The 24694-nt window shown below is 43.1% G+C and overlaps 1 protein-coding gene across 6 annotated transcripts in view; it reads right to left on the reverse strand.

Annotated features, from left to right (window-relative positions):
• The window catches only part of PLCE1 (phospholipase C epsilon 1), a 319414-nt gene extending 295317 nt beyond the window's left edge, over window positions 1-24097 (reverse strand). For 2 of the 6 annotated variants that reach the window (XR_009005599.1, XM_057530499.1), the window contains exons 1-3: window positions 23697-24097; window positions 6483-6569; window positions 5520-5650 (exon numbers count right to left, since the gene is read on the reverse strand). The gene's annotated coding sequence lies outside the window, so the exon portion shown is untranslated. The remainder of the gene's footprint in view (window positions 1-5519; window positions 5651-6482; window positions 6570-23696) is intronic. The other 4 variants (XM_057530498.1, XM_057530494.1, XM_057530496.1 and 1 more) reach the window with 3 other exon arrangements.
• Window positions 24098-24694: the final 597 nt, after the last annotated feature.

The following is a 24694-nucleotide window of genomic DNA, read 5'->3' on the forward strand; positions in this document are numbered from 1 at the left end:
ATGTAATTGTCTTTCCAAAGAATTAAAAATACATGTGATGAAAACAAACTCACTCTGAATGAGATAAACATAATAGGACTCTTCTACTACCTAACACATTCTCACATTACAGCCTCTCAGTAAAACGATCCTGATTTAATCAAAATAAGATATGATTCAACTCCTACAAACTCTTTTCTTCGTGGCTGTGCTTCTTGCTCTAGCTCACTCCTGGGGTCCGTTGCATCTGATACCTAGCCTACGTTTCATCATCACATTGAGTAAAACATTTTCCAGACACAATAACTCTCCAGTTTCATAGACGTTCCCCCACAAAGCCCTAGCAGATGGAAAGCGCTTTTAAATCCACATACTTAATGCATAGGATGGCCATTTTCATTTTTATATTTGCATTATATTTAATACCAGCACCAGTGAAAGTCTTCAGAGGTCCTCTGGTCAACAAACTTCAAAATTATTCCTGTTCCTCATGGCTGCTCACCAATGACATCAAATTCTGGGTGGAAGTCCAAGCCAACAACTGACTCAAACAGTTGATATCATTCTAATGGCGCTTGTTTTCAGTAGAGTTAAAACTGCAAATACAACACCTCATTAAAACTCAAAGTTCACTTTAGCTGTGCCTCTGATTTACTACTGAGAAGTCATCATCCAAAAGGGAGAAGCAATATTATTCATACTTTTTGCCTGATTGAAAAAAAATGAAGTGAACAAGTTTTCTGGGTTCTGCTGCTCTTGTTTTTTTGTTGTTGTTGTTTGTTTTTAATTTGTTTAATCTATAGGACAATACCTTGGCACTTTTGCTATTTTTCAGAGCAGTGTAACCCAAAGTACAGAGCTGTTTGCTCAGTCCACAATCCAAAGCAAGCAGGGCTGCTCTGACCTGCACTACCAGCCTTCCGGCCATTCCTGAGCCTCTGACAAGGGTGGAAGGGGAGTGGGGTGGGCATTCAGGGAGGCTGAGGGATGTGCAGGTGGAGGCAAGGAGCCCTGACACGGCCAATCTCAGTATCTGGATGGTGTGGGCTCCTCAGTAGATCAACTGTGTCACATGACACAGGTAGTACCATACCTGGTAAGGTGTAGTTCATTTTTGTTATCATTATGTCATTATTTCAAGTATCAGTTGTGATTTTTATGATGAATGCCAGGGATAAAAAAACAAAGCAGGCTTTGGCAAGAATGTTGTACCACTTTCTATATTAATGAACAAATAACACGTTATATTTTTCCAATTATAAAAGTAATACACATTTACTGTAGAAAATTTGGAAAAAGTCTGCTAAGTATAAAGTAGAAAAGTAAGGTAAGATCATTAAGTAAGTCCTAATTTTGTTATAACTTCTTTCCAGTTTTTCCCCCATGAACACAGATCTTTCATGGAACTGAAATTATACTGTTTATACCATTTTTATCCCGCTTCTCTTGTTTAATATTATATTGTCTAAAAGAATAACTTTGGGACATAATGAAATCTATATAAACATTAGCAATCTCTTTCCCAACATTCTAAATCTTATTATAAAAAGGAGAAGATCAGGAAAAATCACATGCTGTGCCTCCCTGAAATCATGCATCATCTCACATGTTTGATATATTTGGAAACACTGCCCCATTCTTGGAGTACAACTTCCAGATTGCTCAATCTTTCTTCCAAGGGCTGGCCAACCAAAGGGTAGGATTCATCCATTCACTTATTCAACAAATATTTTCTGAACACCTACTGTGTGCCAGATGCTATGCTAGGAACTGAGTACAGATGGTCCATAAAACTACCAGGTCTAATTGAAATTTATTAAAGGGATATTTGCTAGGTTTAAGTGACATGATATTAAACTAGGCCAAACGGAGCCAGGTTTGAGGGTGATCTGATCAAAACTAGCCTTTCCAATTCACCAATTTGACACCCACCTCAGCCAGGGCGGTCTAGCTCCTGTTCCCTGAACCTGCCTTTCTTTTTTTTTTTTTTAAGTAATTAATTAATGTATTTATTTATTTATTTTTGGCTGCACTGGGTCTTCATTGCTGCGCACGGACTTCCTCTAGTTGCAGCAAGTGGGGGCTACTCTTCATTGTGGTGCACGGGCTTCTCATTGCGGTGGCTCCTCTTGTTGCAGAGCGTGGGCTCTAGGAGTGCGAGCTTCATTAGTTGTGGCTGGCGGGCTCAGTAGTTGTGGCTCGCAGGCTCTAGAGCGCAGGCTCATAGTTGTGGCACACGGGCTTAGTTGCTCTGTGGCATATGGGATCTTCCCGGACCAGGGCTTGAACCCGTGTCCCCTGCATTGGCAGGAGGATTCTTAACCACTGCGCCACCTGGGAAATCCCTGAACCTGCCTTTCACCTGACTTTCTGTGTCTTGCTCACCACTCCCGAGAACCCCTACCTTCCTTTCTGCAGAGCCACATTCCATTCAGGAAGCTTTTCTGAACAGTGACTCTGAGTCTCACTCTCAAACTGTTGCTGCACCAACCATCCAGAACCATCCATTCTGTAGACAACCTTAACTGCCCTTGTTCCCGAGTGGGGTGGTGGTAGGTATCCGGGACAGGCACCAGAGCCTCATTTTCTTTATTATTTCCCTCAGCTATGTACTACATGCATCACTACTAATCACCTAACCATTCCTCTCAGGAACTTACTCCAAATGAATCCCATCTCTGAAAGGATCTTTCAGGAAAAACATTCTACCCCCTCAATTGCTGCAGGGTGTGTGTGTGTGTGTATATATATATATATATATATCCTTAAGAAAACATAACTACTTTACTTGGGTCACCTCACCACCCTTATGCCACATCAAGACCTGAGATCTTCCACACAAAGCACCAATCTCAGCGCCTTGTGTATAATCTTATTCAGTCTTCACAGCAACTGCGGTGAGGTACATGCTACGACCACAATTTCCAGTTTAGAGAAAAGAAAACTGAAGTTTAGAGAGATTAAGTAACTTGCCCAGTTATTCAGTTAGCCACTGGTGAAGTATTCAAATCCACGCAGCTACTTTCCCATAGCAAGCTTTTTCTGCCCTGGCGAATATTCTTCCTCACATGTTCTTCCCATGAGGCTGAAACCAGTAATTCTCACATTTTCATTGGCATCAGAATCACGCAGGGGACTTGGTAAAAACACGCTTGCTTGGGTGCTGGTCAAGAGATTCTGGTTCAGGAAGGAGGGGGAGATCTGCATTTTAACAGGCACTCCCCCCCCAACCAAGTGATTCTGGAGCCAGCTGTCTTCAGACTACACTGAGAGATATGGTTTTAAACACTAGGAGAATAAACCCATCAGGGGAGAGGCTTCTGGAAAATGGTATTTGTTTTCTCATTACCCATGATCCATCAGGGCTTTTTTAAAAAAATTTTTTAACTAAAAAAATTTAAAAAAATTTTTTTGTGTGTGTTAGAGTATAGTTTTTTTTTATTTTGTGTTAGAGTATAGTTGATTTTGTGTTAGAGTATAGTTGATTTACAATGTTGTAAATGCTGTACAGGTGTACAGCAAAGTGTACAGCAATGCTGTAGAGGTGAACAGCAAAGTGAATCAGTTATACATATACATATATCTATTCTTTTTCAGATTCTTTTCCCATATAGGTTACTACAGAATCTTGAGTAGAGTTCCCTGTGCTACACAGTGGGTCCTTGTTGATTATCTATTTTATATACAGCAGTGTGTATATTTTAATCCCAAACTCCTAATTTATCCCTCCCCCCAACCTTTCCCTTTGGTAACCATAAATTTGTTTTCTATGTCTGTGAGTCCATCAGGGCTTTTTAAAAAGTGGCAGGAGTTATTGTTGAATAGGTACAGAGTGTCAGCTTGGGATGATGAAATAGTTCTGGAGACGGATGGTAGTGATGGTGGCACTACAACGTGGATATACTTAATGCCACTGAACTGCACACTTAAAAATGGTTATAACGGTAAATCTCATGTTATATTTTACCACAATAAAAAAAATGGCAGGATGCCCAACTCTCAGCTGTCTTGTAGAAGGTGTCTCTGACACCCTTTCCTGCTGATGTGGAAAGAGGTGAGGTTTACTCCTGAGGGATGGATCCCTTAGGAAAGGGACAACTGAGAGTGAAAGGTGGAGAAAGTTGGCCCTCGGGTGGCCCCTCCCCAGCTTCGGGCTGGCTGTGACACTCAAAGCCCGGGAGACAGTTCCCAGCACTCTTAAGCACACCTCATCCCCTTCCCGCCCGCAGTCTGTCCCTGACATACTCATGAGTGTCCCTGGAGAGAGTAAAGAGGGAAGAGAGGAGCTCAAGGGACATTGGGGAAAGAGCCTGCTTCAGGGCTCCAGGGCCAGCTCCACGCTGGGACCCTCAGCCTGTCACCCCACCTCCCTCGGGCATCACCTGGCCCGTTCCTTCTCACCTTTCAGATTTCAGCTCAGATGTCATTTCCTCAGAATGGCTTTGCCTGCCCTAAGGCAGCCCCTCCTCCCCTCCCACTCATCACTTTCTGTAATACTACCCTGCCTGATTGTCTTCTGAGCGTTTACCATCACTGGATATTCTATTTACTACTTATTACTTTTGTACACTGGTTACTTGTTGGCATTGCCTGACTAGAACCAGAACTTCCTGACAGCTGGGAATGTGCTGGTTTTGTTCACTGCCATATTCTCTTGCTGGAGATATAATAGGAACTCAATGAATATTTGTAGAATAAATAGATGAATCAGGCTTATTTGTTTTACTGTGTATAATCTGTTCCTTCTACCTCCCAAGGTGATGTGTAGGAAAGGTCAAATGAGATCAGGTGTGCCAAGGTGCTTTAGAAGGAAAGACTCCACACAAGGTGGGGCTATCACGCACTGGGGTAGGAGGGAAGGCAGCTCATGAAGCCCTGAGCACCTCAAGGGGTCTCCACCACGACCCTGCACAGTAGGTGCCCCCCTCTCTTCTCTGCTCCTCCTAGACAGAGACTTGTCTGGAGTCTAAAAATGATGACGCTCCACCCTGCAGACCATCCAAACACGATGCAACCCAATTATTTATTATAAGGCTAGGCCTCTCAGTGAGTTTTCTCACTAGTGGGGCTCAAATAACAAGATGCTACTTAGGAAGGCAGCGATCTGCCAGGAGGGCAAACCTAGAAGAAGAACCACAAAGATGCTCCCTGACCTAAGTCAGTGGGGTTCAACAAGCCTGAACTGAGTGTCCAGCATATTCCAGATCCTGGGCTCAGCCCTAGGGACAGAGTGGGTGACAGAGACTATCACAGGGGAGTGGGGGACACAGATACTGAATTGAAAACTCAAAGTCAATGAGGTGAATCTGGCATAGGGGGGGAGTCAGGGAAGACTTTGTAGAGTGACTGACACCTAAACTGAATTTAAAGGACAGAGGAAAGAGGGATGGGGAAGAGTAGGCAGCCCAAGGTGAGGCACAGAATGGAGAGACCGTGTGTTGTGTTTAGGGAGCTCCAAGTAGTAAATGCATTGGGTGTTTATTGCTGGAGTGTCTGGTGTGCCAGGGGACGAGTAGGGGCAAAGGGGCTGCGAGATGTACCTGGAAAGGTGGGTGGCGGCCACTCTCCCACAGGCAGCAGATCAAAGCTGTTTCAGACACACGCCCTTGGAGGCCTGGTAGAGATGAACTTGCTCATTGGTCCAGCAGCCCAGAGGGCCGGTCTGGCTTGGCTGGGAGTAGAAAAAGGCAAAACGCAAAATATCAACCAGACTTCGCTGCACTGCAAGCAGGGAGGGCTTGAGTTGGGAGGGGCTAGGCTTGGAGAACTGGAGAGAGATTCCGAGGGAAATTTTTTCCCAGCCAGACTGGTCGCCCGTGCTGGAGGACTTAGGCTGCCTATGTCGTTGATTCAGGGTTGCCTGTGGAGCCCTGCTCTAGGCTGTCTCGCCCAGGGACGGTGCAGCTTCCTAACAGCCTGGCAGAGCTTCGCAGCTGCTGTCAGGGCTAAACAGAGGGAAGAGGGGAAAGAAGAACCAGTGTGACTCCCTGCATTTGATTTGAGCCAAAGTGGAATCTCCTCTGAGCCCTGAGTAAAGGCAGCAGAAAGGAAGAGAAGGAAAATTAGGGCCCTGGTATTTTGCATAAAATGCATATGGCCCAAATTTGCTCACGAGAAGTGATATGATTCAGAGAGAGCATCAAAGACAGGAAAACCAGAGAGAGAAGGGATGGGTGGGAGAGAGAGAGAGACAGCATGGCTGTGTTGTGATAAAGCAGGTAAAGGAAAGTGTTCCCCCTTCCTCTCCTTTCCCAGTGATCCTTACACTCAAGAAATCTCATGCATTCAAGAAAAAAGGGAAAAACGTACCAGTGTCTCACTGGGGGATATATTTTCAGGGGCTCCCAGTGAGAAGTAAAAACTTTGTATATTCATTTTGATGATATTTGTAAAAAGAAAAATATTCTCAAACCCAACCCACCCCTCCCCAAATCAATCACTCCAACTTTGGCTTGGACCTGGGGATAGAGGTGAAAGTCCCCATCTCATTAGCATACACTCACCTTTTCCCTTTCTCCACACTACTTCCAGCTCCTCCAGCTTAAGGCAGAGAGGATCCTGGCAAGGTTGAACACAGCAAGTGGCTGAGCCTGAAACAGAAATTCCCTGCCATAAGGTCAACAGCATATTAGTAGTTGATCCCTTGGGGGATGGTGGGACTGGAGCACCAAGGGGCAACAGACTACACCTCAATCATCCATCTGTGTTTCTATCCTGCAAAACCCAGACAAAGAACTCAGCCTCTCTCATCTACTTCTGCATCCCCACAACGAAATAAGGTCTCCTTCCTCTAAGCCACCACAGCATGTGGCAACTTTAAGAAGCAGCATTTTTTGCCTGTCCTCTTCCTTACATGCTTCTCCTTGCCCCTGATAGCCTGCCAACTCCTGGCTTACTATTGCCAGTGTATCCCAGTTTCTGCTGGGCAGTCTCCTACACATTGCAAGCAGTAAATATCTGTAGAATGGACAGATGCAAAAGTTGGAAACAAGATATAGTGCCTACTAAAGAATGGACTTGAGGACACGGGGAGGGGGAAGGGTAAGCTGGGACAAAGTGAGAGAGTGGCATGGACATACACACACTACCAAATGTAAAACCAATAGCTAATGGAAAGCAGCCGCATAGCACAGGGAGATCAGCTCGGTGCTTTGTGACCACCTAGAGGGGTGGGATAGGGAGGGTGGGAGGGAGATGTAAGAGGGAGGAGATATGGGGATATATGTATATGTATGGCTGATTCACTTTGTTATAAAGCAGAAACTAACACACAATTGTAAAGCAATTATACTCCAATAAAGATGTTAAAAAAAAAAGATATAATGCATCAGTAAGGGAATGATTAAATAAAACATAGCACATTCATACCCAGGAAAACAGATTTTTTTGTTTTTGTTTTTATGACTTAGATACATTTACCTAGAAAGAGTTCCAGAGTATATTGTTTCATTTTTTAAGATAAAAAGAAACTGAAGAACCAAACACGTTAGGAGATCACTTATATAATACAAAACAAAACCACACACACAAAAACAAAAGTATATCTTTATGTGTATATGTGTGTACAACTGTATAAATGCATAGAGAAACGTTTGTAAGAGCACCTGTCCAACTAGGAACGGTGATTACTTCTGAAAAAGAAAAACGAGAACTGGAGAGGAATTATGGGGGCTTTTACTTTATCGGGAGTGTTTACATTCTTTACAACCAAGGATGTATTCACGTATTGTGTAATTAAAAATAAATCAAAAATATAATTTTTTGAAAGTCTTAAATTATTATATGAGATTTTTCATCCTGTGAAAGTTTGTTTTAATGCATTAAAGAGCCTGTGGAAGGCAGTAGAACTAGCTCCCACTTGGGCAAGGGATTGTTTACCTTGCTTATCTCTAGTTAGAGCCAACAATGCTAATGATTCTGAATAGCACTGGCCACTCCTTGGCCATCCCATCCCCTCCCACTCATGGCTTCAACTATCACCTCTATGTGGATGACTCCCAAATGCCTCTTTCCAGACACAGCCACTCCCACGAGCTACAGTCCTGACTTTCCAACTTCCTGTTGGATACAGCCAACACCCCATGTACAAAACCAGACTCCTGTCCTCCCTTCTCTCCCTAATTCAATTCTTCTGCCTAACTTCTTCCTTCCTCTTAACCGGCACCTCCTTCTTCCCAGGAACTCAGAAAGGAAACTTCCCAGTTATCACTAGTCCTCTTAATCCACACACCCACCTAGTTATCTGTCCTATTCTGGTGATTTTTCTAAAAATTTTTTCCCAGCTGTTAGCCACTGACACCACCCCAGGTCAGACCCTTTCCATCCATCACCTGGACTAGTGGAATCGTCTTCTAAATGGTCTCCTTATAAATTGGGAGACTGGGACTGATATATACACACTACTATATATAAAATAGATAACTAATAAGGACCTACTGTACAGCACAGGGAACTCTACTCAATATTCTGTAATGACCTATATGGGAAATGAATCTAAAAAAAAAGTGGATATATGTATATGTATAACTGATTCACTTTACTGTACACCTGAAACTAACACAACATTGTAAATCAACTATAATAAAAATTTATAAATAAATAAATAAATGGTCTCCTTGCCCCTGACTGACTGCTTTGATCCTTCTGCTAGATGCCCAACTTCCCACTTGGTGAAGGCCCAACATTCCAGACTGTTGAGGTCATTTTGAGCCTCCATTCCATCACCCTATTGTATTAGCTATTTTCCCAACTTTGAGTCATCTGCAGATTTGGGAAATAAGGCTTTTTGCCTTCATCCAAGTATCTGACAAAAATGTTAAACTGGGCTGAACCAAAGAAGCCTCTGGACTATAGATCTCTTTCCCAGGGAACCCAGAGCTTATCACTGGAGGAAAGAAAGTAACTTCATAAAAAAATTAGTGTCAGATACTTTTCATATACCATCTCATTTATACCTTACAATAATTCTGGGTAGCAAGTACTGTTATCTTAATTTAGAGGTGTAAAACTGAAGTTGAGAATCATTAGGTAACTTGTTAAAAGCCTATAGCTATAAAGTGGTAGAGTTTTGATTTGTACCACAAGTTTGTGTTGGTTCCACAGCTCATGGTTTTTCTACCACACAGTTGGAACTTTTCATGAATCCTTGCCTTCTAAGAGATACAGCACACACTTCTTAATCTGCATCGAGGGACTTTCACATTCTAGCTTCAAACCTACCTTTGTAACAGTAAAGACTATACCATGTGTCAAACACAGTAACGTTTTACATGCTTTATTTCATTTAATCTGTGCCAAACCTATGAGGTAGGTACCATAATTATGTCCATTTTACAGATTCAGAAGCTGATGCATAGATTAAAAATAGCCTAATCTGTAAATTAAAAATTAACTCAAAATAAAATTTTAAAAAATAGCTTCATTAAGGTTACCCAGATAGTAAACAGCAAAGCTGGATTTCAAACTGGGGTCTGCCTGACTAGAGAGATACTTAGGAGGTAGAATGGACAGGAAGTTCAATTCATACAGTCAATGAACATGTATTTATGGAGCACATTTGTCACAGGCTCAATATTGTGCTGCGGCTGGAGATCGCAGAAATGAACTATGCCCCTGGGTTCATGGAGCGTATGTTTTACTGGGAAAGGCAGACACAGAAATAGAAGGTAGCAGAGTGAGGCGAATACTGGGAGGACGAAGTTCAGAAGGGGTAGTCTCAGAGGGCTGAGGTTTCCGGGCTTGGTAAGTGAGTCTACAAAGGTTCTATTCACTGTGATGGGGAACACGGGAGAAACAGGTTTGGGAAAAGATTGAGTTTAATTTGAGACATGAGTTTTGAGGAGATGTCTCACAGGCAGCTGGATATGCAGGTCTGGAGCTCAGGAGTGAGGCATGGACCATGGAAAGATCTGGAATCATTGATGAAACAACTCATGCAGAAGGATTTACTCTAAGGATCCACAGTATGTACCTGGGGCGAACAAGGAAAAGGAAGACCTCAAAGGAGATGCTGCTCACCTGGCTGACTAATGCACTCCCATGAACAGCTTTCTGAGGATGGCTTCTCCTCTTCCCAAGCAGAACAACTTTCCATCCTTTCCATCAAGCCACACCCAGCTTCCTCCAAGCCCTCGCTCTGCTCCAGAAAACTCCAGCCCAGAGCTCCCTCTCCTAGACTCAAGCCATTTAACAGCTGGCCAGGGACTCAGCCACTTCTTGGTAAGGATATTGAAAATTTCAGGTATTTGTGCCCTGTCTCCCTGACTGGACTGAAAGATCTTTGATGGCAAATCCTGGGTATAACATTAGGAATGCAGTCAACATCCTCTTTACAGAACCAACCAATAGTACTCAGTTTCAAAAAGCGTAATGAAGCAATAGCAAAGCATTTATGTGGACTAGTTACTCCAGATGAACCTGAATGCCTTCCTCAATACAACAGCAAGCACGTCCTGGGCACTCTCCCAAGCTTCCCCCTGAGCCTCTGCACTGAACAGAGCTGGTCAAGGTGAGCATTCCCTGCCTCTCCTTGTGCCTTCTAATCTACTCCTATTCCCAAGAGCCCTTGCTTCCAGAATTCTTCAAGTTGAAAAGAAATTTCTTCAGGACAGAAGAAACGAGGATGAAAATGTTTTACTTCAGAAAACACCAAGTAGCAGCAATAGAAGCCTCTTTCCCATGAGTCAAGTCACAGAGTTTTAACCAAGATCCTTTAACAAAATATTGTCTAATTTTACAATTTATAAATGATTCCTCATTTGTGATGTTTTATACTATCCTTCTATAAATAAGCAAATGTCTGAAATACTGAGAAAGGTAGACAGTAACATCTTGTTTCACAAATTACAGAGATTGTCAGATTCTCACCTGCATCATCACCTGGCTCAGGTAAGCTCAGGTGGGCAGTAGCCATGGGGATCTTGCTCACCAGTGTCCCCCATCAGCAGGTATAGTGCCTGACTCATGGGAGTGACTCAGAAGGACTGCTGAATGTATGAATGTTGAATGGATGAGACAGTAAAATTGGGAAACAAAATTGTAGAAAAAACAAGGAGACAGGGAATGAGGGGCGACATGGAAGTAGCAAGAGTATAAAGAAAGCTGAGGCAAAGAAACGACCAGCCACTTCCTTACATCTTAGGCTCAGATTCTCCGCAACTTCTCCACAAAGACACCCACACAGTAGCTAAATCTTTGGGTCAGTTTCTCAGTCCTATAGCTGTCAAATGCACACTTACAGTACTGGCCATTTAATATTTTTAAGTTTTGGAACCGCTTTCTCTCTTCCTTTCTATATGCTTTAGCAACACTTTTTTTTTTTTAATCTTTCACCTAAACTAAGACTTGACATTGAAATTGGCTCCTACTGGACTCTAAGCTTGTGTTTCAGGTTTGCTGCTTTGCTACTTAACATGCCGTATCAGTCCAGAAAAGGAGACAGAGGTCCACATTCAGTGTCTGGAATTGTAAGGAACAGTGCCTAACCCTCTAACGGTAGTTCCAATTCTGCCTATCTTATGAGGATTGCAAAGAAACAAGAGTGTCCCAGTTAATAAATACATAAATAAATAAATAAATAAATAAATAAATAAATAAATAAAGGCACTACATTTTCACTTCACAGGAAGAGCCCCAAGTAACCAATCTACCCTTACTCTCTCCCCTCTACCCTCTGCACTTCATCTCCTTTACTGTCTCCCCCTCTACCTTCTGCCCTTCTTCTCCCTTACTCTCTCCCCCTCTACCTTCTGCACTTCGTCTCCCTTACTCTCTCCCCCTCTACCTTCTGCACTTCGTGTCCCTTACTCTCTCCCCCTCTGCCTTCTGCACTTCATCTCCCTTACTCTCTCCCCCTCTACCTTCTGCACTTCGTCTCCCTTACTCTCTCCCCCTCTACCTTCTGCACTTCGTGTCCCTTACTCTCTCCCCCTCTGCCTTCTGCACTTCGTCTCCCTTACTCTCTCCCCTCTACCATCTGTACTTCGTCTCCCTTACTCTATTCCCCAGGAACAGTATCTCCAGCTCCCCATCACATCTGAAGCTGCCCCTGTCACTCTCAGGAAAGCACAGGCGGTCTCCAGGAATTCAATCTATGCACACTCAGGAGCAGCAAGCTAATTTTAATATCAGTCTTTGATGACCCTGGCCAAAATAAAGTCAACTTAAAAAAAGAAAACAAACCAACGAAGTAAAATCTAAATGGGCTCTAGATTGATCTCTCCCTTATAGACAGAATTCATTAACACAATGATAATAAACTGCCACAGCAAGATTGAAAACATGGTTCAATGATGGGAAACTTGTTAACGTGATATAATAAACCAGTAGGTCAAATGTGAAAAAAGGCACACAATCATCTCAAAGATTACCTTTTTGACTTTTGATAAATTCAACTCCCTTTCATTAAAAACAAACAAACAAACAAAACTATGAATATAAAACTCCTTCCGCAAAGTGATTTAAACAATTTTAAACCAAAAGCCAACATCATACTTACAAGTGAATATGAAAAGCATTTCCATTAAAATCAGGAATAAAATTGAAAGATCTATTATCCTCCTTCTTAGTTATCAATGTTAGATAACTAAGAATCATTATTTGCAGACAATACAATTCTCTACCTAGAGAGCTCAGGAGAATCAGCTAAAAAATTAAGTTGATTAAATAAAAACCTAAAACATATTTAAAAAATAAGAAATATATGATTTACATGAAGACTACTACAAAACTTCACTAAGAGATATAAAAACATTTGAGTAAATTAATAAACATACCAGTATGGAAAGACTAACTACTGTAAACATATTAATTTCTCCTAAATTAATATATATTAATATAATTATATATAATGTATATAATATATTATGTATAATAAATCTATATTATTATACATAACATATTATATATATTATAATATATAATAAATATATATATTTATTATAATCCCAATCAGGATATCAATAGATGTTTGAGATTTTGACAAAGTGCTTCAAAATTTAATTTATAAGAATAAGCAAGGAAAAATAAGGAAAATTTTAATAATTATAATGAGAGAGAGCTTGCTCTGTGTGACATTAATATATGTTATAAGGCTAAAATAACTAAAACAGTGTGGTATTCATTCAAGAATTTACAAATAGATATCTTAGGCCTAAAATTGACTTTAGAATATATAAAATCAGATTAGGAATTGTCTAGGATTATCCAATGAGTATATTATTTAAGGAAATTATATAAGGAATATAAATATATACATGAGGAAATAAATACATTTTGAAGGAAAATTAAGTATTTAGAAAACAGATTAGGTCTTCAACTCATAATATGTACAAAAAAAAAAAAACTAACTTCAAATGAAAGTTGATTGTAACTAAAAGCCTAAAAAGCTAAAAAACACAGTTAATCACAGAAAGTAGATAAAGAATACAAATTTAAAAGCTGTGGAAGTAATCACCAGGGAGGACATAGACCTCTCTGGCCATGTGGAAATTAAAATTTTCTGTACATTAAGGAACATGATAAACATTTCAAAAATATGATATTTCATTAATATTTATATAGAGTATCCCATAGTAGGATAAACGTAATTCGCTTAATTATAATTAACAAAGTTAGGTGAAAAGTTATAAAATGTGAAAGCATGATCTCAATTTGGGAAAAAACAAACAGAAGAAAAAAAACTAGAAAGCCATGAACCAAATGTTGGACTTCTTTATTGTGCCTTTCTCTATTTCCCAAATTATCCAAAATTAACTTGTATTATTTTATAATCAGGAAAAAATGCTAGTTGAGAAAAACAGCATCAAATGACAATGATATGTTATAGTCTTAATTCATTAAGACGTCTCAAATAAAAGAAAAAGACAAATGGACAAAGAAAGTGATTAAATAATTAACCAAGAGAGAGCACATTGATGAGATATCAATGTTTTATTGTTTCCAGTAATCAAAGAAATGCACATTCAAACTATTAAGTACCAAGTCCGGTATCTCTTATTGACATACCACTGGAAAAAGACTACTCTAGCACAGCATTAGTTGAAGTGCAAATTGTTGCAACCTTTTTGGAGAGCATTTTGACAGTACATATTTCAAGCCTTTAAAAAAGTTCTTCACTTTGACCTAGTAATTTCAGTTCTAGGACTCTGTGCTAAAGAAAGAATTACAGATCTAGGCAATGAAGAGTTACTTAAGTAGAAAAAACTGGGGATCAACAACTAAATGCCCAACAAGAGGGGAATGGGTAAGCCCCTCCACAGGACCACATGACAGAATGAGACCCAAACACTGAAATCAAGGTTTGGAAACCTTTAATGGAGTGGGAACATCTTAATGATGGAATGTTAGGCAAAGAATGCAGGATTGAAAATTGTGTGTTATGTATCTGTACTATGGTCTTAATTTTGTTTGAAACAAACAAACCTCCCAGTTCTGCTGCTCCCCAGTCAGGCGGCTTTGGTCAAATTTTTGAGTCCCTGAGAAGACCAATTTCTTCAACTCTAAAAGTGAGAGGGGAGGACCTCCCTGGCGGTCCAGTGGTTAAGACTCCACGCTTCCCAACCTAAGTGTCCATCGACAGATGAATGGATAAAGAAGATGTGGCACATATATACAATGGAATATTACTCAGCCATAAAAAGAAACGAAACTGAGTTATTGTAGTGAGGTGGATGGACCTGGAGTCTGTCATACAGAGTGAAGTAAGTCAGAAAGAGAAAAACAAACACCGTATGCTAACACATATATATATGAAATCTAAATAAAAAAAATAGGTTATGAAGAACCTTGGGGCAGGACAGGAATAAAGATGCAGACGTAGAAAATGGACTTGAGGACACGGGGAGGGGGAAGGGTAAGCTGGGACAAAGTGAGAGAGTGGCAATGGACATATATACACTACCAAATGTAAAATAGATAGCTAGTGGGAAGCAGCCGCATTGCACAGGGAGATCAGCTCGGTGCTTTGTGACCACCTAGAGGGGTGGGATAGGGAGGGTGGGAGGGAGCCGCAAGAGGGAGGAGAGATGGGAACATATGTATATGTATAGCTGATTCACTTTGTTATAAAGCAGAAACTAACACACCATTGTAAAGCAATTATACTCCAATAAAGATGTTAAAAAAAGACTGCGCTTCCACTGCAGGGGGCATGGGTTTGATCCCTGCTCAGGCAACTAAGATCTCACATGCCACAGGGCGTGGCCAAAAAAAAAAAGAAAACAAAAAAAAACAAGTAAAAATGAGAGGGGAACATTTGGATCCCTCAGTTTTCACTGTTGCATGACACAGCATGTAATAAAAAAGTAATAAACAAATCATAAACAGATGCATAACGTCTGCATTAATAATTAAAAGATAGAATTTTAGTTGTTAAAACTGTTTCGAATTAAAAATTCTTTTTTAATTAATTTTTATTGAAGTATAGTTGATTTACAATATTGTGTTAGTTTCAGATGTACAACGCAGTTGATTCAATATTGTTATAGATTATACACCATACAAAGTTATTGTAAAATACTGACTATATTCCCTGTGCGGTACATTACATCCCTGTGACTTATTTATCTTATAACTTATTTATAACTGTGACTCATTTATCTTATAACTGATAGTTTGTACCTCTTAATCCCCTTCACCTATTTCGCTCCAACCCCTGCCCCTCCCCCGTGCGGTAGCCACTAGTTTGTTCTCTGTATCTGTGAGTCTGTTTCTGTTTTGTTATATTTATTCATCTGTTTTTAGATTTCACATATAAGTGAAAACATACAGTATTTGCCTAAAAATTCTTTACTTTTAAACCAATAACTTAAACAAGTGACATATTTTAGACCTTACTGCTTAGATAATGATAATTCATTAGAAATAGGCCGCATGGCTAGAAATAAGCATGCTCTCTGATCCTCTGTAACTAATTTGATATGGGCTTGCCCGCCTGAGTCAGGAACACACTTCACCTGTTGTCAGCCATCCCATGACTTGGCACTGGTGAGGCCCTCAGTCAGCAAAGGGTAGTTAGTCAAAATCCTAGATCTGAGAGATGCCCCGGGAGAACCTGCAAGGCTGTCTGACTGCTGTTGCACTGAGGGCACAGGAATCACTTTTTGGAGTTCTTCTTACAAATTTATGTAGTTTCTGCACATAGCTCAAGAAGTTCTTGCCATCCTCTCAGATTCAAATAATAATTGAGCATATTTCTTTCACAACTGCCTGGAGCTTTACCAATTCCTCCCACTGTGAATTTTAGGACCCTGCTGGAGGCACGACAAAAGAACAACCAGGCTGAGTTAGGGACTAATTAGCCTGTTGAGCTGCAGAGAAGTGAATCTGAGTTTGCTCAGACCCCAGGAGTTACCAAAACTGCAGACTGAATGAGGCTCACGCTCTACCCTGTCATCCAAATTCATTCTGCCTTTGGGGGGAAAAACGAATATAATTTCATGCCAAACGCATTTAACTTCTGTGAATTTTATCCACCTCCCTGAGATTGACAAACCAGACTATTAGAGAGCGCTTCAGTTCCTCCAGGCAAACAGATCATAGGTGAAAATATGTTCATCAATGAAATCTGAGTTCGTGTTGTTAATAATAACAAATGAATTGAAACTTTCTTTAGAAATGACAGTAACTTGAACTAACTCCAGTGATATCCAAATTAAACTGTGTTATATGATATTTTAATCCCAGATGTGTCTAGTATGCACTTGGTCACATGTGTTTTTCCCAATGACTTTTTTTCCATTCTCTGGATTTTCCATAGTCAGTGATATTATATAGTTTAAACCTAAAATGAAGTCATCAAAACAGAGTCTTTCCTTGCTTCTGCCTCTTTCCTAATTCTGAATATAGCAGCATTACTGTTTAATTATTAAAATGTAGCTGTTCCTACAAAGCAATAAAATTCATAAATGCTAACCGCATTTTGTTATAGCTCTGAACTTGTGTGCACGTGTAATCAGCTCTTCTGAAAGAGATGTTCCAGTATTTTTATAAACGGAGCACATTTCACTGGGGCCACCACACAGCAGATCACTCAACGGAGCCAGCAGCAATGCCATCACTATGTAGATAACGGTACTAGCCAGCACTGCTTGACCAATAACCCAGTCAAGCACAGCCACCCTGTTTATGTTTATTTTGTTTTGTTTTCTTAAGCCTTAAGGGTAGAGGGGAAAGGATGCAAGAGTATTAAGTCTGCCTTACAGACTCAATGTCGTGGAGAAGAAGCAGGGAGGAGACTGGAGTTCCACTCTGTCCCTCTCGTCCCAGGCCCCACAGATGGCGGCCAGGGGAGGAAAGAACAAACGTCCTGCAGCTCCTGAGAGCAGAGGGGACCCTCTTCCTGGCAGAGGCAGAGAGACATCAGAGACCTCGGGGAGGTGCGGCCATGCACCCATGAGAAGCAGCCTTGTGTCACTGCACCTGAAGTCACCTGTGGTCAGGGACAATGGACATTTCAGTGGCAACCAGGCAGAGAGAGGAGTAATGGAGTAAGATCCCCAGCTGCACCGGGGGAGAGCACCACAGGAGAGCAGAACCCCGTGAAGAGATGACGCTAGATTCTCCTTCCGCCATTCCATTGGGAGACTCAGTCAGAATAAAAATGAGCCTAAGAGCCAGGATTTGTTGAATTCTAATTGTATATCAGGCGCTGTTCTAAGCCCTTTACACGAACGATCTCATTTATTAGGTGCTACTATTACCCCTCCCATTTAGTGAATGAGGACCCATTTAGTTTAGGCCTCAGCAGGACAAGTATTTTGCACAAGGTCACACAGATTGCATATAAATAGTGGAGCCAGGTAAACAAATCTAAGCAACCAGGCTCCAGATCCCCAACTTGTAAAAGGCAATTAGAGAAAATACAGCGAGTTCTATTTCCTGCACATCCAAGTCTTTGGGCGAAAGGTCATACATAGTGTGCCTTAACTTGGGGTTTAGGTTTTCTCAAACTTCTCTCCGTCTCTCTAGCAACAGAAGTGCCCTTTCATGCCAAATCTAAGGCAGGCCCTCACTGCATAAATAAAATGAGTAAGAGTGGGCTGCTCATCAGAAGCGGGTTGAAGGGCTGAGATCTTCATCTGCCTGCATCTCCCTCACCTGACAGAGGCCCCGACACCCCTGGGGCACAGCTGGAAAATCAGTATCACTCTGAATTATGAGCTTGAGAGACAAAAGCAGCACAGCTAGAAAGCCAACAACAGCCAGCTAAACCAAAGGAAAAGGAAGAAATAACCACCAGCCGCCCTCCAGCACTCACAGAGGTACCTCACCATCCGGGCCCTGACACTAATCATCTCAAGTTTGAGCATTTGAAGGGCCAGAAGGAGGTGGAATTCAGGGCTGGAGCAGAGAGTCAGGAATGAGGCAAATCCAATAAACAGGCAGAGGTGGGAAGCGGAGCCAACAGGGCGCCGGGGCCAGCGGTCTGTGGTGAGTGAACAGGGCTGCTGTAGGCACAGAGGTGGGAATCTGAGAGGGAGGCCAGCACAGGAACTGCTCCCAGAACCAGCGTCCTCCAGCTTCAAGCTGTCCACACATATTATATGAGATAGAAATGGCAAAAGCTTACCAAGTACTTTGATACCCATGTTTCTTTTTTCTTTTTTCTTTTTGGTGTGCGGGGACTACATCACCCTCCTTCTTGCCGATTCAAAAATTGCTTTTTCCTTCTTTACAGTAACATACCACTCAGTGGCCGGTACTGTCAGCCTTAGCAGACAGAAATGCCTGCTTTGGGGAGTCGTGTGGGTAACAATTAAGAGTCCCAGACTATGTGGATTCACATCCCAGCTCTACCCCGTACTGGCTGTGTAACCTTGGGCAAGTTACCTAACTTCTCAGTGCCTGAGTTTCGTCTTCTGTGATATGCAGATACTAAAAGTAAGAGGGTTGTTGTGAGGATGACAGGTTAATACACACAAAGTAGTTAGAACTGTACCTAGCAAAGTTCAAACTAAATTCTAGCTATTACTGTTCTCTTATTTTGACAGCCTTCATTTCCCTCCTGACCACTTTCTGTTTTCTCTTCCACACTCTATCAGTTCCCTATTGCTGCTGTGACAAATTGCCACAAATGTAGTGGCTTGAACAATACAATTTGTTATCTTACAGTTCTGGAGGCCAGAAGTCTAAAATGGGTTGGCAGGGCTGACTTCCTTCTGGAGGCTCTAGGGAAGAATCCGTTTTCTTGCCTTTTCCAGCTCCTGGAGGCAGGCTGCATTCCTTGGCTCCTGACCCCTTCCTTACATTACCCTACCTCCTGCTAGGGACTCTGATCCTCTTGTCTCCCTCTTATAAGGACCCCCTTGATTACACTGAGCCCACCCAGGTAATCCAGGATAACCCCTCATCTCAAAATCTTTCATTTAATCACATCTGTAAAGTTCCTTTTGCCATGTTAAGTAACACATTTACAGGTTCCAGGGATTAAGACTTAAAAAACTTTGGGGGACCACTGGCATTATTCGACCTACCACACATCTTTCCAAAGCCCAAAGTTGCATACTGGCAAGACTTAGGTAGGTCCAGAGGGAAAAGACAATATTAGTAGCTAACTTTTTGAGCACTGACTATGTGCCTGGCACTATGCAAAGTGCTTTAGGTGCATTATCTTACTTGGGTCTTAGAGCAACCCCGTAAAATTACTATCTTATAGAAAGGTTAACTTCTTGTCTAAGGCTGTACAGCTAGTAGACGGCAAAGCTTATGTAAAACTAGGTAAATTTGATTCTGGAGCCCTTGTATTTGACCAAGAGTGCCTTGTCCCTACACCTTAAGCTATTATAACTGGAGTCACCATGACCACTACGGGCCTTGGAGACTATGCCACGAGAGGTACACATGCTCATGGGACACAGGCACACAGGGATCCTGCAGAGTCCATGCTGTAAGGTCCACACAGGTGGTGGAGCCTTCAGAACATCTTCTTACACTCAAAGGAGAAAGCCTGGGGTTACTGAAGAGTTTCTTCAAGTGCAGATTTGGACCAAAAAGCCAAGAAGGGACCAGTTGGAGAGAGAAAGTGGAAGTCCATTCCTGACCCCAGATCAGCCCTGCAGTTCTAATCAACCTCCCAGAAGAAGAGAGAACCTCACAGTCTTCCCTGGAGAGACTTCCAACTCAGAAGACCCAGATCCAGATTGATCCAGATCCTCTGAAACCCTACCAGGAAGTTTCAGAACCCCAGCTACTAAACAATTTAGCTATAGCCCTATTTGAAACTTTCTAATGAGCCAAGTTAAAGCGATTTGGTTTCACTCAGCCGAAAAAAGGGCCAGTCATTTGTTTTGGGTGATGAGCCCAGAGGTTGTTTCAGGAAAGCACAATGGTCAAGGGAACGGAGTCTGGAGCCGGCCTGCTCTGACTGAATCCTGGCCCTAGCACTTTCTTGCTCTGACTTCATGCAAGTTACATGACCTTTTAGTTTCTCAGTTTTCCCATCTTCAAAAGGGGCATAGTAAGGGAGATCCATATGTCCTTATCCAAAATCAGAAGGTTTCTAGCTTTCGTAATGGTAAAACAGTACATGTGCCATGTATTAAATAATGCTATAGGTGGGATCTGCAGCAAACATGTCCATTGTTTCTGAAATAAAAATGTATAAATGTTCTTACCAGGTGAGAAAAATAAAGACCATAATAACCTCATGACCAAATTTTGTAGCCAAACTTATGAAAACCACAGTTTCGAGAGTTGTTATTTTGTTTGTTTGTTTGTTTGTTTTAATTTTGGAATTGCAGGTAAGGGATAAAAGGTCTCTGGCATTTACCACCTAATGTTGTTGTTAGGATTAAATGAATTAACAGATGTAAAGTGCTTACAACATTGCCTGGCACATAGTAAGCACTATATAAGTGTCAGCAACAACAACTACTATTATTATTCTCATCTAAATAGACTTGGTAGGGGACTATGAACAGGAAATTGTTAATTTATGACTAAATTCGATTTGGAAATTAGTACACTGGAGATTAATAGTCATTAATCCTTTAGAACAATATCCCAGGGCAGATTTCTGAGATGATGGAAATGTTATATATCTTCCTTGTCCAGTATGGTAGCAACTAGCAACATGTAACAATCACTTGAAATGGGACTAATTTCATTTAATTCTAACTAACTTAAATTTAAATGCAAATAGCCCTATGTGGCTTGCGGCTACCCTACTGGACAGAGGGCCGGGTTCCAATCTGGCTCATGAAAACCTATTTAAGCCATAATACAGATGAATCACAGCATTAATAAAAACAAGCCTGAGTTCTATACCATGGGAGCAGAGAAGACCCTATGATGCTGAAGAGAGTTTTCTCTTCCTTTCTAGGCCCCATAGTTGGCCCATGGCAAAGTGCTTCTTTGATATATTATTCTTCTTTCTCTACTCCCCAGTTCCCCATCTCCAACTCTCGGGAACCCCACATAATTGGGCCACATGCTTCCCTAAGCACCCCCCCCCATCAATACCTCCCAGCCCTTCTACAGCAGTACCATGCTCCCCAGCCACCTGCCTTCCCTCTCCCAACCAAATTCCCACTTGCTCAATGCCAAGATCTCAACCAAGTGTCCAGAGGAAAGCAACCTGATCAAACAAATCCACACTCTAAGCAGTTACTGCTTTTTCTCACGTCTTCCCTGCTACTCCTGAATCCGAAGCTCTAAATTGTTGTGCTCCCCTGGACCCCTTCTCCCCGCAAGCAGAGGGAGCCCAGGCAGAGAAAGAAGGAGCCCAGACTGAAGCAGTTGTTGTCCTCTGCAGGCCGATTGCCAGCCAGGTGTGTGGAAGGCAGGCACTGCCAACACACATGTGCAGAGCAGCCTCGCTCCTTGCAAATATCTCCTCTTGCCCAGGCAGGGCAAACATTCCCTGCTCTCTGCTTTAGAAAACAGCAAGCACAATTCTTTTCAATTTTCCTTTATTCATTTAAAAATTTGTAGGTAACAAATTGCACATCAAATGAATTGTTTAAAATACAAGACAAAAGCCCAGGGAAGACTGTGATTAAGAACAGTTGCAAATAGAAAAAGAAAACCAACCACCTTCATCGGAATCTAGCTTCACCACAATGCACTGGAGCATGGAATTTTTAATGACACAGGTCAACCTTGGAGTACATCCAAGGAGCTTATGTTACTATAAGGACTGGAAGACTGTCCCTCCAGCTCTTACTTGATCCCCAGGCTTGGACCAAGGACGATTATTATGCATGGCTCCTAGGTATAAGGAAAATTTTCCCCGTGGGGCTGTAAATGGAGGACAATTTGAATGGTAAACATTATGTTCTTCTCTGAATCCTTTTGGTTATTTATCTCCTTTTCCAAAGTAGAGATTTGTATTGAAGAAACAAAGTCGTAACACTATTTCTAGAGGGCCTTCTAGGTGCAAGCTCTGTGCCAAGAAAGCCACAGTTAATTCCTTCAGTAGGGAAAATGAAACATCTACATAAATAACTCTCAAAGAACGCTGAGAGAAGAAAGGCTAGAGAGGTATTCAATAAAATGCTGCAGGCATCAGAGCTGGAGAATGTTGACTATTTGGGGCTGGGGTATCAGGGAAGGTCTCACAGCAGCAACAAAAACTTAGTGTGAAGGATGGTTAGGATTTAGCGTGGTAAAATGGAGCAGGAAGGGCACTCAGGAAGAGCAAAGAATGTTCTAGATGACAGCATCATCAGGCATCCTTCAGAAAGTATCCGCAAAGACATGGCTGCATACAGCATTCAGAGATAGTCCGCCACCCCTTCACCCCCAATGCCAACTGGGCCCTGTAAGGGCATCTACAGGGTCACCTGCATCCACCTCCCAAGACAGGCTCTCAAAAATTCTTCCTGGTGGGGTGCAGCACTCTTGGCCTCGGCTGTGCCCATTCCGTGGCAGTGGCTCCACCCTATCCCCACCAGGGCTTCCTACCAGAAACACAAGGAAATTCACTAATCCTGCAGAGATCTAAATGACCTACTGGCAAATTTTGCATGATGAAACTCAAATTAAGAACTACGTGGAAATAAAACTTTTCCATCAAGTGAATCCTACTTAACATCTATTGAGGGAGCTCCCTCTTTAAAATGAGGCTGCTAAATCTTTGAATGATGGATCTTTCTTACACTGAATAATTAGTTGAGTCAGTTGAACCAAGTGTTCTCATGGCTTAAATACCAGGCAAGATGTGCAGGGGGAAACCGTAAATTTACACTGTGCATTTAACATTAGACACAAGGAAGACTTTTCCTTCTAGGTTATTCATTATCACAGCATTATAGCACTTTAAGAAAAAAGACGTAGCCATTCTTCTAGTTACCAGTGAAAGTGAGGCCAGGTCCAATATTATATTTTCTAGGACTTGATGTAGCTAATCTCTCCAGGAACAATCTCTTGAGCACTTTCCGTGAAATACTGGCGGCTAGGGGGGCCGCCTCAGCAAGAGCTTATACTTTTCTTCTTTGTACTGCACACGCAAAATGCAGCGGAGACCCGAGGCAAACATTTGAAGGGGCGAAGGAAGCACTTACAGGGTATCCTCCAGCCCATGTGAGGGCTGGCCCGCGCCCCCTAGAGAGTCGCCTGCCTCAGTTCTCCCCTGGGGAGGGGAGTAGGTACCTGTACTCCCGCCAGGTACGCGGACTGAGGCTGCTGCCCCTGGCCGGATCTACTGGACTCAGAGATTAAAAGCCCATCTCTCCCCTTCTCCAAGCCTGAGGAACCGAGCCACAGAAACACCTTCTCACCTTTCCTCTTCTAGCCGGTCGCGCCGGAGTCCCCAAGTGCAGCGTCCCTCTGGGATGCGCCTGTCGCTAGCGGCGTCGGGTGTCCTCGCTACCGTGTGTCAGCAGCGGAGCGGACGACAGGAGCGCGCAGAGCCGGGCAAGTGCCCGGGAGACAGAGCCCGGGGCGCGCCGCCCGCCGCCGCCGCCGCCGCCGCCGCCGCCGCCGCCGCCGCGCCCACCCGGCCCCGCGTCGTCGTGTGCGCCCCCGCCCGGCGCCGCTCCCTCGCTCCGCGCCCGCAGAGCTCTGCAAGCTGCCCGGACGGCGGCGCGGGCGGCAGCGGAGCCCCCGCCCTGGGCCGGGCTTTCCCAGAACTCACCCGCCCCGGGTGAGAGGCCGCGAGCGCTACCGCGGGCCGCCGGGCGGCCGGGGGCGCGGCCTGAGCCGGGCCCGCCCCCAGCCGCGGGCTGCGCGGAGACGGCAGGCGCGAGGGGCGGACCCGGCCGCCACCCACGCCCCGGCCGCGGGCCTCGCGACCCCAGCCCGGCCCAGGCCTCGGCCCCGGCCTCGGCCTCGGCACCCGGGGGCTGCCCCCGGGCCGCAGCGGGAGCTGGCGAGAGCGCAGCGGGGTTGCCCGGCTCCGACCGGAGGTGGGGAACTCGGTCCACCTCAGGCCGCGGGAATTTAGTCTCACACTTTCCGCCAGGGACCGTCCCTGCTCGACACACACGGAAACCGAGGCTCTTGGAGGTTAAATTACTTGACCAAGGTTACTCTGGTAAGGGCAGCACCAAGTCTCCAATCTGTTCGGTCATTCGTCATTCAGATATTTACTGTTGAGCACCACAGTGGGCGCAATGCAGTGCCAGGTTCAGGAGGTACTCCTTTGACTGCTAATAGTGACCGTCCAAATAGTGACATCCAGGTCTGTGGACTCTAAATCTAGTGGCTTTCGCTGCTGAAGCAAACAGGAGGTGTTCAGGGCTGCCAGACACTGCAGGCTCTGCACGGAGCCTTACCT

The sequence above is a fragment of the Balaenoptera acutorostrata genome, chromosome 16 (assembly GCF_949987535.1).
Source record: "Balaenoptera acutorostrata chromosome 16, mBalAcu1.1, whole genome shotgun sequence".
Taxonomy (NCBI): Eukaryota; Metazoa; Chordata; class Mammalia; order Artiodactyla; family Balaenopteridae; genus Balaenoptera; species Balaenoptera acutorostrata.